The following is an 18,698-nucleotide window of genomic DNA, read 5'->3' as shown; positions in this document are numbered from 1 at the left end:
GGGGAATTCCAGAAACATCACTACCACTCCGGAATGAAGTGGTGAAGAATGGCTAAGGCCAGAAGGGGCAGGACAGAATCCATCCCATTATGTTAACAAAACCCCCCTGCAAGCAAAAGCTAGGCATATCAGAAAGCAGGCCTCGTCCCCGTCCCCCCCAAGTGCTTCTGTCTAGTGTGTTTGTTCATTTTAACATTCTAGAAGGAACTGGAAACATCTGAAACAGCACCCTACCTAAAATATAAACTGGCACATTCCACTCAGGACTATTGCACTGCTAGAAGGAGGGTGGCTGTCTATTGCTTCAGCAGTATCCTTCTAGAGCCCAAAAAGACTGACAACTTCAGTACTAATATACATAATGTTTGGTGTGTAAGAGTGAAGCGTTAATTAAAGGTAAAGGTTTCCCCTTGGCATTAAGTCCAGTCATGCCTGACTCTAGGGGGTGGTGCTCATCTCCGTTTCCTAGCGGAGGGAGGCAGCGTTTGTCCGCAGACAGTCTCCGTGGTCATGTGGCCGGCATGACTAAACACCAAAGTGCACGGAACGCTGTTACCTGCCCACCAAAGTGGTACCTTTCTATCTACTTGCATTTGCATGCTTTCGAACTGCAAGGTTGGCAGGAGCTGGGACGGAGCAATGGGAACTCACCCTGTTGTGCACATTCGAACCGGCAACCGTTTGATCAACCAGCTCAGCAGCACAGTGATTTAAACCACTGCACCACCTGCTGTCCCAAAGTGTTAATACAATCATGTTGATATAAAAAGAAAAACCTGCCCCAGAGGTCAGATGTGTGCAGAATGCTGTTCTGTGCACACCTTTCCAGAGCGGTGTGCCTTAATTCCCGTGGCACTGCTCTATCACATGTGAATCTGGTGTTGCTGCCATGTAGCTCTTTTCTGAGGTTTCCCACATGAACTGTCTGCTAATTGCTCATCAGGAAAGATTTCTGGCCCATCAAGGAGCACAACAACTGAATTCTTCCGTGTGCCTGAAATCATTAAAAAGGCATTGCTGCTACCTGTACATGGGTGACAGACCTGAGGGCCTAATCAAACCTCCTTCGCCTGCTGTCTTTTCTTCTTCCACTTAGGCTGAAGAAAAAGGATTCCCCTGAATTTATTACATGAGTGCTGTGTGATAGGGAACGTGGAGCAGGGTCACAGGGGCACTTTTCGCTGCTCTTTAAGAGTAGCAGCTGATCTGCTTCCTGCCCCCACCGCTGGCCCCGCCACAGGGAGGCCTCAACCCACAGGGATGGAACATAATATTGTCTTTGTCATGGAGAATGAAAAACCGTAATCCAAAACATCACAGGGCAGCTAATCTCTTTACATCATCAGGACACACGCCCATTGTTAAAATAATCTGCAAGGCTACCTACGTGTAGGGACAAAAGGACATGTGACACTTGTGATGACTCCATCTTTTTTTTTTCTTTGTTCAAAAACTAAAGAATAAGACCAGCACATGTACCTTTGCTTGTAAACCTTTGCCTCTGTGCTCTTTCTCTCTAAATATTACTGACTGTCAAGTTTAATTTCTTTAATACTACCCAGAGCCTATGGGAATGGGGCAGTACAGAAATATTAAGATAAATGCATATCACCCCCCCCCCCACACACACACACACATTTCCCTGCTACATGGGTTGGCAGTTGGACTGACCAGTGGTCAGGGATGACAGATGTTGTGGTCCACAGTTTTCTCACCCCGTCTTAGATAAATCAGAATCTACCCTTTGTTGAAAACTCCCATTAGAATTAATGGGCTGCATTGTAGTGGCTTAGAACAACTTTGATGCCAAATTATCACAGCATGCAATTATCTTAACAGGAGAACAACTGCTATCGATACTGGAATGAAGATAGCATCTTTTTGTTCACGCTTCTGACAAGCACACTTTCAAGGAAAGAAAGAACACAACAGAAATTGTCAAAAGAGGATAAGAGAAGGGAAATTAATTAGAACGAAGGACTGATAACATGGTAGTTAAGCAGGGGTTTATACACAGCATCTAAATTATATTGTCATTCTCTGACGGGTGCTTCTCTTACCATAATGTCAGCCCTTTTATGTCTCTCCTGTTTTCTTCTTGTGAGGAACTCAAAGCTGTTTCCATGGTTCTTCTTTCCATGTTATCCTCATAAGAACAACACTGCGAGGTAGGCTAGGCTGAGAATCAGTGACTGGCCCAGAGTTACCCAAAGGGCTTCTGAGGCTAGTGGGCCAAGAACCCAATCCCTCAGGTCCCCAGTTCTACACTCTCAGCACAGTACCAAGTCAGCTCCCACAATGACAACCTCAGTTCTGCTGGTACAAGATCTTCAGCCAGAACCACACCACACATGCACAGGACGAGTGTCACAGGAGAAAGGGAAGCAAGGACTTCAAAGCACGTCAAAACTGCAAAGCACCTCTTAGGGGGAAAAGCCCCTCTGGGTGGGAACCCCAAAACAGCCTAATGAGGATTGAGTCAGAATGCTGGCTGATGGTTTGTGGGGGACAAACCAATGGTGCGGGGGGAGAAGGGATGGAATAGAGTAGTGGAGATTGTGTATGGCAGAAGCAGGGATTGTGTACAGCAGAAGCAGGCAAGCTGTGCCCTGAAGATGTTTTGGACTACAGCTTCCATAATCCATGAGCACTTTGCGATTTGCCATTCAAAACATCTGGTGTAGACCAGAATGCCTACCCTGCTGTACAGGAAGCACTTCTCATTTTGTTGCTGCTTCCATATGTTTGTAACTATTCGTGACATTCCTGTTGCCTCTAAATACTGAGCACTTCCAAGCATTTTCATTTGTAATCCTAAATACATATGAGTTTCTCTTTGTTGCTATTTGTGTAAAAGCTTGGAGTGGGGTAGAACATGGAAGTGATCCCCTTAAAGTCAGATGAAAATTCTAGCCAATGCAGGCTTTACATTCTTGTCACATCCTTATGAGGCCTTGTTATTTTGCTGAGACGATTACTCTTGAGGGAGTTTCACGATGATTAGTCCAGGTTCCTAACACTCTTTTGCTAGACATGATCTTACAAATCCAAAAGTGATCTGACCATTCCAGCACCAACCACCACTGCAACCCAATCCCTGCTTTCTGTAAGCCGTCCTGAGGCTGCTGCAAAGGATGGCATATAATTGTTTAAAACTAATTTAATTTAAAAATTAAATTAAATTGCAGTCCTAAGCAAAGCTAAGGCAGGACCAAACCGCTCTTCCCCATGCGGGATTCACAATAAAAACTAGACCTGCCATTTAATAAAATAAAGTAAAGGAAGATGTAGGAATATAAATGTATAAATGTGCAGTCTGATAATGAGCCTGGGTTCTGCTGGCATTTTTTTCTAGGCTGAGCTCCAAAAATGGAAGTGAACTTTCCTGGAGGAATCTGGTGCAAGCTGGCGGGCAGGCTGATGGGTGGCAGGAGGGAATTAATCTCCCTTCAGACATATGCATGTGCCCCTTCCAGTCTATGAATCAGAAGGCACACTCTGTTCTAGGTCTGATTGCATCAGTACCGGGCTGCTGCATTTGTTTGGTCATTACGTAGTCAAGTCCCACCATGCCTTGCTATTGGCTCTGTCAAGTAGGCATTGCAGTCCATCAACTCTGGAGAGCTGCATGTTCCACACATTCTAGCCTTATCTAGTGAGGCTTCAAAGTCCTGCATTATTTGACCTTGTTCATCCTGTATGGGTTTTTTGCCCTGAGCTTTTCTCCCATTGAGTGTCTCCACTTCAAACTGAATTCTGGAAAGTTCTTTGAAATGGAATTAATGTGAGGATGAACCTACCTGGCAGAAACATATCTTGACCTAATGTTAGGAGGCATACAATTCCAGGGAGGCTTTTCTTACCCCCTTTCCCCTTTAACCTATTGTCTGTGTCCGAGAAAATCCCTTTTCTTTGGGGTCAAAGATTTCCTCAGAGAATGGCCGAGTTGATATTTAACCTGACATTACATCATGCTGAAATGGATATGGGTTAGGGAAAAAACCTTCTGGAGGCAGCCACTGTTTCTCAGGTCTTTTTATTTTTATTTTTATTTTTCCTGAGCCTTGCTGTGTGTGTTTCCTAATTACATAAGTTTACACTTTTTAAAATAGTGGCTCAGATGTAGCCACATTTGAAAAAGAAGAAATTCAGAACAGAGCAAGGCTCCAACTGTACATGGGAAAGTCCTTTCTAAACCAAAGTCAATGAGTGTTTAGCTAAGGCTGCTTTCAAAGAAGCAGTACCTCCGACTGGAGTCTGACTGGCAAGCAACTTTATACAGTACACCAGCCCAAATGGGTGCCTGTAACCCTCCTAACTCAGAGGATTTGGGGCACACAATACTCTTCCCTTCTCCCACAAAGCAGCTCTGGGGTTGATCTTGTGACCTTGGAGTCACAGATGGACTCTAGCAGCCACAGGACTATGTCCCTAAAATACAAATTTTAGTTGTGGGCATACAGATTTGCTGAATCCATTCTGTCTATATTTCATGGATTGTCAGGTCGTGTTGTTCCATCATCTGCTCCTTGACTGATACTGATTTTTATACCAGATTTTCATTCTCCTAGTGCTAATTTGCATTCATTTCCATGTGCGTTGGTTAATATGCATTACCACTAACGCACATTAGCACAAGTTCCCCCTTCAATGGGAAAAATAGTGTAGAAATAAACAGAAGCTGTATAATTTGGAAAAGACCAGTCCACTCTGGCATCCTTAGGTCAGATTCACAGACATCTGACCTCATTTGAATCAGTTGCAAATTTCATTTTGACACACAAAGAAGACAGTTTCATCTTTTAAGCAAATAGTATCTTGTCCAGACTTCCATAATTTGTGTGGAGGGCTTTTCTCACAGTTTCGATGCTTCATATCCTAGGAAGAGCAAAAATTCACCCAGAAAACCTTTTCATAAGATACAATATGTTCTATCAGCTTAAGGTTTCTAAAACAAGAATGAAGGGGTGAGATTGCAATCTTTGCAGAGACAAAACAACTAATTATTGAACAGGATTGACTTAGCTTAGGATTCCCAGTACATAATTTCAATGAAATACATAAATCTATATAGAGCACATATGAGCAACTCTAAACCACACTTCACTATGCAGCACAGCGTTATTGTAATTAGACCAGCAAGAGTTGCTGATTCAGTTTCTTCGGTCTGATCCTTTAGCCTGTTGTTGCTGGCTTCTGTTGTGGGGGTCCGCTCTTACTCTCTAGTTGCAGGTTGCTTTGTCTGTCTGTTTCTTTTCAGTACTGCACTGTTGCCTTCCCGGAACTTCCTTCTCAGCTGCACCCCTTTACTCTCTTACTGCCACCTCCTCTTTCCCAGCCCTTCCCTTCCTAGCACCAACTGTAGTTTTCAACCTTCCTTCCATTCTCCTTGCTCACCTTTATGTGTTCCTCTCACCTTATTCAAGCCCTTGTGGGACAGGTATTACCTTATTAGACAGGGGCCTGTTCTAAAGTGCTGGTATCGGCCTTGAAAGTCCTGAACAGTTTGGGTCCAGTTTCTTGAAGGGGTCCCTCTTCACCCACACAAACTTCTCTGGCTCTGAGCTCAGCACTGAGGCCATGTATATGGGGCTGCAGGACATGAAGATTAGGACAGTCCCAAAACTGATCTCCTGCTTACACAACACTCTTCTAACCAATGGCTCCATCATTGGAGGCCTTCAAGCAGGCCCTAAAGACTCATCCGGTCAATTATCAGCCAATAACTGATTTAGGACTCTGCTGTGAGTATTGTACAAAGGGTGCTCTCTGGATGTAACTATTCCTTTTGATTTTATCATTGCTGTTATTGTTTTATTATGCTTAATGGTTTAACATTTGTTGTATCATCATTAGGAAGATTTAGCCTAAATGGAGGCATATGCATCTTTTAACTAAGTATATGGTGTTGTTGCATTGGATCAATACACTTTGCAAACAGATCTGAGGAACACAAAGAAATCAAGCAATTCCCTTTTCTCTTCAGGCTCTGTTCCTCATTCTGCAGGGCATCTGAGTCCCCCAATACACTTTTTGATCTGCCTTGGTGGCCAGGATCTCTTACTTCTCCTCCCACCCCAGGCCAATTCACTTCAATTCACATATGTGTACCACGCAAAGTATTCCAAGTATTTATCCTAATTTATACAGTCCACCCTGCATGAAGTTCAGCTGAATGTATAGATCACAGGTAACCCTTTTGCTTTCCATTATATGAGGTGATCTGGAATTCTCTCTGTCTCATTTGACCTTCCAGGATGACTCACCCACTTGATGCTGATGTCTTCAAGTGATAAACACACCTCTATGAAAGCAATCCTTAGATGACTCATCATGCCTGTCAGGGTGTCTTCTGGATCAAAGAGGAGAATGCTATCTGGATCAAGAATAGCCAGCCCATCCAGACTTGGAGTCAAGCTTTCTGATACTACTGCACTGGTGGCTGAGAAGTCAAAAAGTAAATCATCTCTCTCTCTCTCTCTCTCTCTCTCTCTCTCTCTCTCTCTCTCTCTCTCACTCATAAATCCTTGGGGTAATTCAGCAGGGTATAGTTCTGCCTATGGCATGACTTGGTCAGCATACTCAGCAAGCCAGAATACCATAGAGCTGGGTAAGATGAGGATATTAATAGGAAGTTTTACTGTGGTGATGTCTGGGAGGATTTGAAATGTGTGTGGGAAAAGGAGCTCAGTCTAGATGCTCTTAGTAGCAAAGCTACCTATCCCTTTATGATGTGGGCACCAAGACAATATACATGGTATAAAGATGTGTGAAGGAAAACTTTTCCTTTCTCTACAAGGCCTCTATGCTCCCGAAACAACTTTTCATATTGCTACGAGTGAATGACGTGAATATCACATATTGACGTGAATGAACTGCCTGCTCATCTCACATGTCGCAGTGGGGTCTGACTTCTAAATGTTTAGCAACAGCAGCAACAAAAAAAGTTCTTTCCCTTCTGAGTTAGGTGTAGGGTGGCCACTTAAAGAAATGGTTTACCACAAAAGATGGCACTGATTTGCATAAAATGTGCATATGCTATTCTATATGTGTATGTTAATATTCATAAATAATTATTTATAAAATAGAAGTGCAGTACATCTTGCCAGAGTGCAGATGACTGTGTCCAGGTGACCTGTGAACACTTTAGGGCCAAATGAAACATTCTTCTAATCACACATAGTGATGCTGGATGTGATACATTTCCTTACTGCTGTGTGAACCTGGGTGAGCCTGATTTGGATTGGGAATGTGGTACTCGGGGATGTACACTAATCCCTCTGCTGCTTTTGTTTGTTGGGCCGGGGTGGAGGGTGAAAAGAAAAAAAGTAGTTTGACTCAAAGGGATTCACTGTCTGTGCTTGGAACACATTTGGTTTGCTCCTCTGTTTGCTGTTGAGGTGCAAACTCTTGATGAGTGAAAGTTCTTCTGGCTGTTTGTCTTTAAACTGGCTTTCAACTAGAAAGGTGCCTGGGTACCCCTCTAATGACTGACCTCTGTAAAAGAGAACACAGAGATGGAAGAAAGGCGGTGGGAGCGGGGAAGGTAGGAATGGATTTTTGTGTGGCAGTGCAATTCTGGTACTGCGAACAGGGCTGTCTTAACGCATGGGCCTGATGGGCACTTGCCCGTGGGCCCCATACTAATCTGGGTATGTTAACCCTTGGAAAATTGGAAAACTTCCAAAATTAACAGTAGTTGTAGTTGTCGTAGGGGCCCCAGTACACTGCTTTGCCCAGGGCCCATAATGCTGTTAAGACAGCCCTGACTGCAAGCAAATTACTGGGCTGACTATGCACTTGGGGGCATCCTTGTTCCCCTCATTCAAAGGCCTTCTGTCTGCATCCAGATCCAGTTGGTGGATATTGGGGTTCTAGAAAATGAGAGCGAGTGAGGGCAAGACAGAACCACCTGTGTTCTGCCTACTCTTGTCTTACAGGACTAAGCCTTTCATCTGTTCATGAAGAAACCTTAAAATATGAAGGCTATTTAAAATGCAGGATGCAGAAGGAAGAATTCTTACATCCAGAAATTGACTTTCTTAAAAACATCTCTGTTAAAAGATGGCAGATGTATCCACTTTCTGAAATTAGCTAACACCTATTACTAGGAAGAGGAAAATGATGAGTTCAGGAATGGGATTTGCTGGGTTGAGTTAATGTTTATGACTGGACTCTGTCATCATTAGCCATAAGAGATACTCCTTAACTCTGACTCATATTGCTGAAATTAATGGAATCCTTTTTAGTTTAAAGAAGAATGTGTCACAGTGATATATAAAGTGTAGAAGATAGGTGGGATCTCGTTCCTGATAGCTAAGTTGATCCAAGCTACTATATAACTTTGAGGAAACAACATTTATTACTTGCTTTCCTTTTGGGTTTTGTGTGTGTGTTCTCATCTAGAACAAAAGACAGAAGTCTGCTGAAAAAGCGGGGATGAAAGAACTAATGCATACCCACCTTGAATGTTCCTATATCTGGCCTTGAGGCGATTCACCACCTGGGAAGGGCGAGCTGTAACTCCAAAGGCCACGAAGATCCTTATGTGTGTTTGTTTGTTTTCCGATTTATACCCTGCCTTTTTCCTACAAAGGGCTCAAGGCAACTTACATCATTCTCCTCCTCCATCTTATCCCCACAACCACAACCCTGTGAGGTAGGTTGGGCTGAGAGTCTGTGACTGGCCCAAAGTCACCCAGCTGGCTCCATGGCCGAGCGGGGACTAGAACCCAGATCGCCTGAGTCCCAGTCCCACGCTCTTAACCACTATGCCACTCTGGATCTCCGGTGTTGTCAGAATTACTTCTGAATAAACACCCCAGACCCTCATCTGATACAGCACAGGCTTGCAATTCTTTGCAAGTAAGTCCCCTGTCGCACTTGCAGCTTGCAGCACTGCCTGCCCTGTGGAAGGGCTGCAGCTAAGTCTTGCTCAGTCCTGGAATTGTTTCAGCTCCATGTGGCAGGGGTGGGTGCTTCAGAAGACCACACGGCAAGGAGACGGGGTGCTCCAGGGCAGCTGAAGCCTTTCTCTGTCAGGAGTTCTCTTCCAGGCCATCCTCAGGAGCAGATCCACTGGCTGGGATGACATCAGCATGCAGTTGCTGCAGGCAGATTGGGAGCCCTTCGTATTGAGTGGATTTACTTCCGAGAAGGTGGGCAATGATCCTCCTGAACTCTGTTCAGACAGCATGCAGAACATCACGGGGGGTGGGGGAGGATTTTTGAAGGCAGGGTTCAGGGTTGAAAGGATCCTGGGTAAACCAGTGAGACCCCTCCTATGTCTGTGAAGCCCGGCAGCATTGCCTAATGCTGCAGCGTGTGCCAAGCAGCTTGGAGCTGCCATTTCATTTCTAAATATTTTCTGCCTTTCTACATATTCTGTTAAACAACCACTACATGGCACCGTGATAAAACTGCAGTATAGCAGATTCTCCTCTTTTCCTGAGGCCTTCTGTACCCGTTTGTCACAATTTAACATTTAATGCCTATTTTCCCTCATTTTAAAATAACCCATAGAAAAGGACAGAAAACTCAAGAGAGGCCCTGGAGGACTATTTATTTATTTATTTACCGTTCTTGTATCCCGTCCTTCATAATGTCTCAGGGCAACAATGAGATTGAGAAAAGACTCCGCAACTTCCATAAGTGAAGGATCGCACAAGCACAATAAGTCTCAAGTAGAGAAGACATACTGTGTAGCGTGACCCTTCCAAGGAAGCCTTCAGGTGTTCAGGCACACTGGACTAGCTGATTACGCGGATGCTGACCTTGCCTTCATGAAACTGGACCTGAACTCTGAGCTGACCAGATCTGAGATTTGGCAACCATAACATCGAATATCCCTCAAAGGCAAGATGTGATATCACTATGCTCAGACTTACCTACTCCAGTTCCAGTCTGTGGGTTGCTGCATGTAATGGTGCACTCATGGGAAGAATGCTGAATATAATGAGATTACAACAGGCATTTCTTTGACTAGAGGCTACCAGGAAAATATGGGCATGGGGGTGGGGGTAAGGGGGTAACCTGAGTTTAGAGCAGCCATGTCTTCCTGTGAGCGTCTACCTTCTGGAGGCTGTTCTTCTGAATGCCACCAATTAGAAGTAGCCTTCAAGTGTGCAGCTGATTTATCAAAGGCACCAAGTGATCACCACCCAGTGGCTGTCATTGCTTTAATTGAATTCCTGTTCCCTGTATTGTTCCATGCCCATGGCTTTGTACGGCATTACAGAGTGTGAATGAGTATTGTATTCCTGTCATTTGCTGTGACAGATGGCATCAGAAAGTACTTCCCCTCAGCCACTGCTTGCATCTGTTTCCTGACTCACTGACGAGCAGAACAAAAGAGGACCATGTTTGGAGACACAGAGGGGTTTGTGATCAGCGCAACTTTTTTGAGGTGGAATTGTCTTAAAAAGGAGTGGTAACATGAGAAGTGTCATTCCATGGGCAACAATGAATGGATCCAAGCTAAAATGTCAACACAAGACCTCAGGCTGTAATCTGAAAGGAGAATGGAACATTACTCATGTTCCTACCGGCTGTATTTACCAAGGACAACATGGGTGCATTTGTGCTTCACTTTCTAGACAACCAGAACTTTTTATTCATATAATGGTTTGGGTCCATATTTAATCAAAGATCCACTGAAATCAGTACAAATTAACTTAGTAATAACTGATGGAAATCTTATTCATTTCAGTATGTCTACTCCAAATCTAAATCTGGATCCAACCCAAGATCGAATTCAAAGTAAAATAGTAAGAAAAATCTATGGGCTGAAAAGTTATACTTCCTTTCAGACTTACAAATCAAGGATGGGAGGCTCAGGAAACCAAACAGGACAGATCCATTTAAATGAGGAATAGGCAAGCTTATGGGAATTGTAGTCAAGAACACCTGGCAAACATCTAAGCCTGCCTTAAATTATTATCAGTGAGGCCCAGAATTTCTGAAGTTAAAATATACTTTTCTGAGAAACTGACTTTTCAAAAACTCTGCAAGCTTCTGTTAGTCATGGTTACAAAGGGGGTTCCTATGGGTCATACTCAATTAGGTGCCACTTCAACACATTCTCAAGAGAAATTGTGAGGCTGTCTGAGAAGAGATGCCAAGTTCTTTCTTGATTTCCTCCTCTGGAACTTTCCTGTCCTTTCATATTTATAGAATGGCTATAATGTTGTATTGTCAGGTGGCTGTTCCAATTGCTATCTGTAACAATACAGAGTTACAGATGGCTGTCCAATATTACCAAATTCTATAATTCATTTTGTTCATCCCAATAGAACCACCAGCTGGAAAAGCTCAAATGTAGTTCTGGAAAACATCAATAAAATAAAATCTATACAGAACAATGTGCTCATTCTCTGCTACGCAAACATGGAAGACAGGACTGCTGTCTGGGGATATCTTGTCAAATGAAACATGAAGGGGATCAAGGTCAAATGATCTCTCTCTCTCTCTCTCTCTCTCTCTCTCTCTGTGTGCGCGCGCGCACGTGCATAGCAAAGTTGTATCCTTGTCTCTTCTAGATGTTTGCAAAATAATTTCTGCTTTAAGTTTGCTTCATTATAGATATTTCTTAAGCATACTGAAAATTAGAGACCTTTGGAGAAAGCAGTGTCTCTCAGTATAGACTTGCCAGTAACTAAAAACGCACTGCAGGAGACTTTGGCACGGTTCACAAGCCAGTTTGCCTCTGTTGGCCTACTGATGATCTCAGCTTGAATCCAAGGCCTAGTTCATAGGAGCATGTACAGTATGTAATCAGATTCCTATATTTATGGTGGATTACTATATATTTATGCTTTCCCATACTATATTTATGCTTTTCCATGTATATCTACTTTTCAACCAGGGATACTCAGCAGTAACTTGATGTCTGGTAGATGTAAATATACACACTGGGAAGTGTGGTATTTGAAGCGGGAAGATGAGATATTCATGTTCTGTCTGTGTGGGGTGACCTGCTGCCCTGTTTTACAGAGGACAGTCCTCTGTGATCCAAGGTATTTTCATTTTGAAGGGCTGTCTAGCCCAAGCCTGTTTCAAAGATAACTGGGAAACAGGGGCCATCAGCAGTTAGCAACTGGACAGCAAACTAGACAAGCACGTGCAGTTCGGCTGTAACTGTATTTAAATTATAGTAAGTAATTCTAAAGTTGAACACACACACACACACACACACACACACACATTATGTGAAGCTGTGCCTTCTTTTGCCTTCTTACTGGGAGCTGCATTTCTTCCATTCTGGTCACCCTCTATCTACTTGAAGCTTCTGTCATCAGATGAAAAGGAAGTGCAGCAGCTTAACTGAACTGTGCGATCATGTATGTATGTATTTATTTATTTTAGAATTTTTGTATCTCATCCCAGCAGGGCATCCAATATTTGTTTGTTTTAGGTTGCTCAAAATCCCCAACTCATAGATTCATTTTGGTTTAGGTCTCAAGTTTTTGTAATTTATGGCCAATTGACCTGCTACATCTTCAGCTGGACTCAGTCAGACTTCCAGAGATGACTTCCTTTCATTGTTGGCTAGTTAGGAACAGAGAGGAGGGATAGCTTCGTCTTTGCAGGGCCAGGTCACTGTGCTTGAATTCTGAGCCTTGAGGTCCCAACTGTGAAAAGCAATGCAACAGTAACATTTTGGAAGGAATTGCCATGTGAGACACTTGATGAAAGTGAAAATATTTTGAATATTGTGCTCAGGGATGGGTGGTTGGATGGATAACTCTGCTTTCAGTCCATTTCACTTTCAAATGCGTTTATCCATACATCTGTTCTAGTCTGCTGTTTCGGTTTTAATCAGTGATTTCATTTTTTAAAGAATATATGTGAGAATTCACATTTAAATAACGTGTGAAATCTGGTGGATGTGTGCATTCCCAGCCAAAGATTCGACCAGAGGGTAAAGATTAGAGTTATTTTAGAATTTGCAAAGACTGACTGTCCCAGACATGTATAACACTTTCTCTTTCCATGGTAGAGGACTTGGCAGACCACCTCCCTAGTGATGATCTTGAGAAGTTCCTTTGGACTTCAAAACCACTGTAGGCAGAGTGTTGGAGAAACTGTCCCAGTTGCCAACCATCTCTCTAGAACACAGTCGTAAAAGTAACCACTTACGGATGCAGAGGGTTGGCAGCATTGGCAGTGATGTGAGAATCGGTGTCATGTGGTGTTGAATATATGTTCAATTCTGTTCTGCAGCAATTTCCCATGTTAGATACGTTTCAGTGATGCCCAAACACAACTTTGTGTTTTAATCGTTTTATATTTTCTTTATACGTAGATCACCCCAGGAATGTTTATTGAAGGATGTCGTGAAGAAGTGCTGAGGTTTTGTACGTATTTGCAGACTGAAGGTGTAACATCACTGAGCAGGCCAGAAGCCTAGCTTGCTTCTGTGCAGGTATTGCCTGTAAGACAGCAGTGGCTGCCTTGGTTACGGTTGCTGTGGGAAGGTGTTTTCAAATGACTGGGACTTCTCTTTGCATTAGCTGGGGCCCTGTTAACAGATAAGGTGACACTTAGAAGTGCCATGAGGAATTGGATCAGGCAGGAGGAGTCAGAGGTTCTACCAGGACTTTAGAAAGAAAAATCTCCCTTGAGGAGTACAGGGAAAGAGCAGAGCTGAGGAAGAGGATGGTAGTAGAAGGGGGGAGAAGTCAGAGCTGGGAAAAGGACACGGCCAGGCTAGAGCCCTTTCATGGGAAGTGACCGAGCATCCAGAGTTGGTGGATGAGGAGAGCAGGAGGCCAGGCTGTGGGGTGCGGCAGGCTGCAGAGCCCAGGGCTGGGCTTTTTTGAGATCATCAAAAGACCTCAAAGGGGACCTTGGCAAGTAATGCTTGAATGTGAATCATCCTGCAAGCCAGAAGCAGGAGAAGGAGTCTAGCATCCACCCTTGGTTATGAGGGATTGGCTAGGTTGGCGTTCAGGGAAATCAAAATGCTACTTAGTGGGGAAAGACTCTTACCTTTGAAACCCATTCTGTGTAAGTGCATTTAAGAAATCGCACCCTTTTATTCATTCATTTTGTAAACAACCTCAGTCTGCATCTTAGTTTTGTTCATCGTGTTTCTTGTGGTGGTATGCATTCCACTTTTATACCAAAGGAACCGGGCTAGTAGGTTTCTAAAAGTTACAAAGGGGTTTTAGTGGCAGTTCCTAAAATTTTATAGCTGAGACAGCCTTGAAGCAGGGAGTTCCATAGAAACAAGTTTCATCATTTTAATAAGGCAGCAAAACCCATGTGGTTTTCCTAGATGCTGTATTAAAAATATTTAGGATGTATCAATAATGCTAATAAATACATGGAATGGTTCCTATCATTCTGTGGCAAAGTATACATAATTTCTCAGTTCTCAAGTAATGACTGGTGCATTTCTTTGTCTTTTGGATCTAAGTTTTTTCCCTCTCTGCTCTCTTTGGCTGTATAGAGATTATAGGTTTTTCGAAGCACAGATGTGGTATATTCCCTCAGTTGGAACCTGTACTTCATTTTTGACGTACCGATGGAGAGCTATTTTAGATGTAAAGTGTGTGTAATCAGGATGCAGTCTGTGGTACTGAGAAATTGTATTCATCCAAAGTGGAAACTAAATGTTCACTGAGAATGTATAGTTTACATGCTTGAGGCATGCAAACTATTACTGCAATTGTACTAAGAAGTATGCATTAAAAGTTGTAGATTCTGTGTATGCTCAAAAATCCTACTGTTTCCTTTCATTTCCGGTTTGGATAAATGCCTGGGATTTCAGATGTGCATCCAAAGTTCCCAAGCCAAATCGATCTCTCTGGTGTAAAAGTCCATTGACCTTATGCGAGTTGCATCATTGATCAATTTAGAGCACAAGGATTGCATTAAAAGTTTTTCTTTTTTCTTTTTAAAGGAAAATCCCATGGGAAAAATGGTCTCTTAAAACCTACCATATTTGAGTGGGCTTGTACCATAGGTGACTCTTTGCAATATATGCTGTTGTACTAGCTCATAAGAAACATCAGAATTAAATGTAGGCGCAGGGACAAATGAGAAAGTAAAAAAAAATAATTTGCATTTTCTCTTTGAGTAATGGGAAATAGATCTTGGAATGGTTACCGTTTCATCATAAAAGTTGGAAGAGGCTTAGTGGAAGCTGGAATGGACCCAACAGATCATCTAGTTCAAGGTTGATCAGAACCAGACAGGGGATACATGGGAATGCCTTTCTTCATAACTGCACTACTGGCCTATCCTTTTCTTAAGCATACGGCATTTCATAAACTTTCTGTTTTTGAGCTGCTATTATTTGTAGTCACTAAATGGGTCAAATGAGTATTTTAGAGCTATGTGAAAAGGAACAATAATTTTACTCCCTGAAAATACGTATCATTTCTTTCACCAATTTTAGTATTATTATAGAGCCTAGGTCTACCTTTAAAAACTGCCAAATTATATGGTTAGTCCATGGTTCTTTCAAGTGAATGACGCATAAGATGCATTTATGTAGATTAAAGGATGTGCATAACTCAAGGAGTACGATTTTGAAGTCTCAGGTTCAAAGTATGCATGATGACTGCAGTGCTGGTTCTTGAATCCCTGGTCAGCCCCAGTCATGATGAAAGTGGAAGCAAGAGTTCATAGAGTTCATGAACAAAAGGGCAGCATCCTCTACACCAAGGGTGGCAACAAAATGGGATGTTGGGAGTTGCAGGTGAAAACATATAGAGAGTCACAGTTTGCTCACTCCTGTTCTAGTCCTTCCCCACAGCTCACCTTTCCCCTACTTACCTGGGTTTGTTTCCAGTATCAGACCTACCTTGAAGAAAGGTTGGGGCAAGTGAAATTGACAGTAAGGAAATTGTGATGAGGGGAGACTTTAACATTCTCCATCCTTTCCCCTCTTTTATTCTAAAAACTGGGCTTTCCTCCTCATTTTATCTGTGATTGGGAGGACCTTGGTTCAAGCAAGCAGGTCGCTGCTACCAGTTGTAGTCTGCGGTTTAGAGCTCTCTATCAGTCAAAGCCTTCCTGAAGGGAAGAACTCTTATACCTAATGTATACAAAATAAGTACCTGCTAGCGACCTTATCTTTAAAGCCACCACTGAGAGTGATTTCTAAAGAGTTTACTTATGATAGAATCATAGAACACTAGAGCTGGAAGGCACCAACAAAGCCATTGGCCCATATTTTCACAGTATTTGTACAGTTAACTTTTAAACTTTAGTTTTAATATTGCATTTTAACCCTACAGCTGCTGTATCTCTGTGTCGATTTGGTTGCAATTGCTGTTTTTATTGTGTTATGTTAATTTCCCCCACCCTCTCTCTTGTTTGTTTTTAACTTTTGTTAATTGCCCAGAGAGCCTCAACTATTGGGCAGCATAAAAAGGAAATAAATAAATAGATACATAAATAAATAGGGCCATCCCCCTGCTCATTGCAAGAATCCAAGTTAAAGCACCCCTGTTAGATGGCTGCCTAGCTGCGCTCTGAATGCCTTCAGGGTGGGATAGCCCTAGGGCATTGGTTCTAGATACCTGGTTATCTGGAAATGTAAAGTTTAGTTTCTCCAAGCTACAGTGAGTCCTGAGCAGAAGTGTTGCCGCTCCCCACATTACACAGGCTGCTACACTGAGAGAGCCAGTTCAGAGATTGTGGACCACAGACAAGGACAAAGTATTCACCTCACTTGCCACCAGTGGTAACCCCCCACCCTCTGCACCTGCACTTAACAGGGTAGAAAACCTTAGAAAATGCCATTGGTTCACACCATGGCACAAAAATGGCTCCAGAATCATACAAACAGCCAAATGAAAAGATGACTATGAGGACAATCTTGTGAGGCCTTCCTAAAAATCACAGGTTAGTGCTTGACAGATTTATTATTTAATTTCTATACTACCCATTGATCAAGATGACTCCCTGGGTGGTTTACACAATCGAAATGTACAAATAAAAAACAATACATTAAAATCAAGGATAAATAACACATCAACACTAAAATAGCACCAATAGGCCCACAACAAACCCCCAACAGTAATGTCCAAGTTAATCCAAGGTGCAGCAGCAGTTAAATATAATAGCACAATATAGATAAAATAGAGTTTTTAAAAAGATAATTAAATTGTTAAAATATTGGGTGAATATTGAGTGAACAAAAAGATTTTTTACCTGGCGCCAGAAGGCATAAAGAGTGTGCCAGATTTTCAAAAGCAGGGTCAGGTGAAGATCATTGTGGGCCCTGTGGCTGTTTGTAGTGGGCCTTCTATCCTGCCCCCAGTACTGACTTTACACGTGACATTTGTGCACACACACAGGCTGGGTTCACATGACATAAGGGTGGTTAAGAAGCCATGCTGGCTTGTTAGCCACTCCCACACATGCTGGTTGTGTGCCAACTCATTTTCCTAATTACCCATGATTGGCACACCTTGTCATGTTGCCTGAACCCGGCAAGGGTGGCTGCTGTATTGGTTAACAAACCACCCAGAATTCATGGACTGTTGCAGGGTTTGTTAAGCCTCCAGTAAACCATGGTTGCCAGATTCAGACAGCCTGAGAAGCCAAGGGTGGTGATATAAATTGGTGAGCTAATGCCTGCAGGTCAAAAATAAGTCATGATGGGCTGTGGTGATCATGCAAAGCAGACGCTTGACTACATGGCATTTTCTACACAGTTATTAAAGGTACAGTAGCCCCTGTTTCTTTGATAGGCCACCTGGTCATCCCAAGGCAAGTGTGGGCAGACAGTAGAGTTTCAGAGTTTTGGACTTCAGCTCCCAGAAGCCCCTGACAACTTACACAGGGATCAAGATGATGGGAGTTGAAATCTAAAACATCTGGAGGTCCCTTTTATGCTCAACTTGTTCTCAAAAATCCAGAATATTAAACAAACACTAAGCAGCTGTTTCAGTGACTTGTGGTCCTTGGGCTAAAATCAGCCTTCACTGAGGCACTCGCTGTACCACCGAGATTCCAGCACAAGGGCAGAAAAGAGATATAGAAAGGAAATGATTTGTGGTTAAAAGTATGTTGCCAGATAATTTGTAAGGAATTAAAGCTTCACTCTTCATTTCTTGAATCCATTCTTAAAGTGGGCCTCCAAGAAATACAAATGCTATGTATGAGCTATGATCATCAACATCAATGCCAGATCAATGTTGCTCATGTCAATATTTAATTTTTATACATTTCTGTATTATTTTATTTCCCCATATGGTATGTCCTTAACTTGCCTGTCACAGTGCTAGCATTTCTGGTTTGCAAGTGAAAGAGGAAAATGTACATCACAGTTACTAGGATGATAGATGCCTTTAAACTTTGTTATTCCTTGGCCTGGATTATGCTCCTCAGAAGTTCAGAATGTTAGCCCTAAAAACAATACATATAATATGACTCTCGTGTTCTTTTCCATCTGGATTGTACTCTAAGATCTTTTTCCTGATCCTCCTCAACCATTGCTCACAATCATTGGTCCCAAGCCAAATCAGGCCTTGGGAAGCTCCTCCACCTTGCTCTAGATATTTCTGTTTGTGGTGAAATAATTAATTTGCTATCACAAGTTAATGTGGATAGCATTAATGTGGGCTGGGAAATAAAGGAGACAGACTAGGAAATGATGTCATAGATACATAGACTGACTACTACGGCTTACCCCAACTTGGTGTCCTCCAGATGTGTTACTCCAACCCAATATGTTAGGA

Source organism: Varanus komodoensis, unplaced genomic scaffold (assembly GCF_004798865.1).
Source record: "Varanus komodoensis strain SLA01 unplaced genomic scaffold, ASM479886v1 scaffold5, whole genome shotgun sequence".
NCBI lineage: Eukaryota > Metazoa > Chordata > Lepidosauria > Squamata > Varanidae > Varanus > Varanus komodoensis.
The sequence above is the reverse complement of the archived record's forward strand: the minus strand, read 5'-3'. Positions refer to the sequence as shown.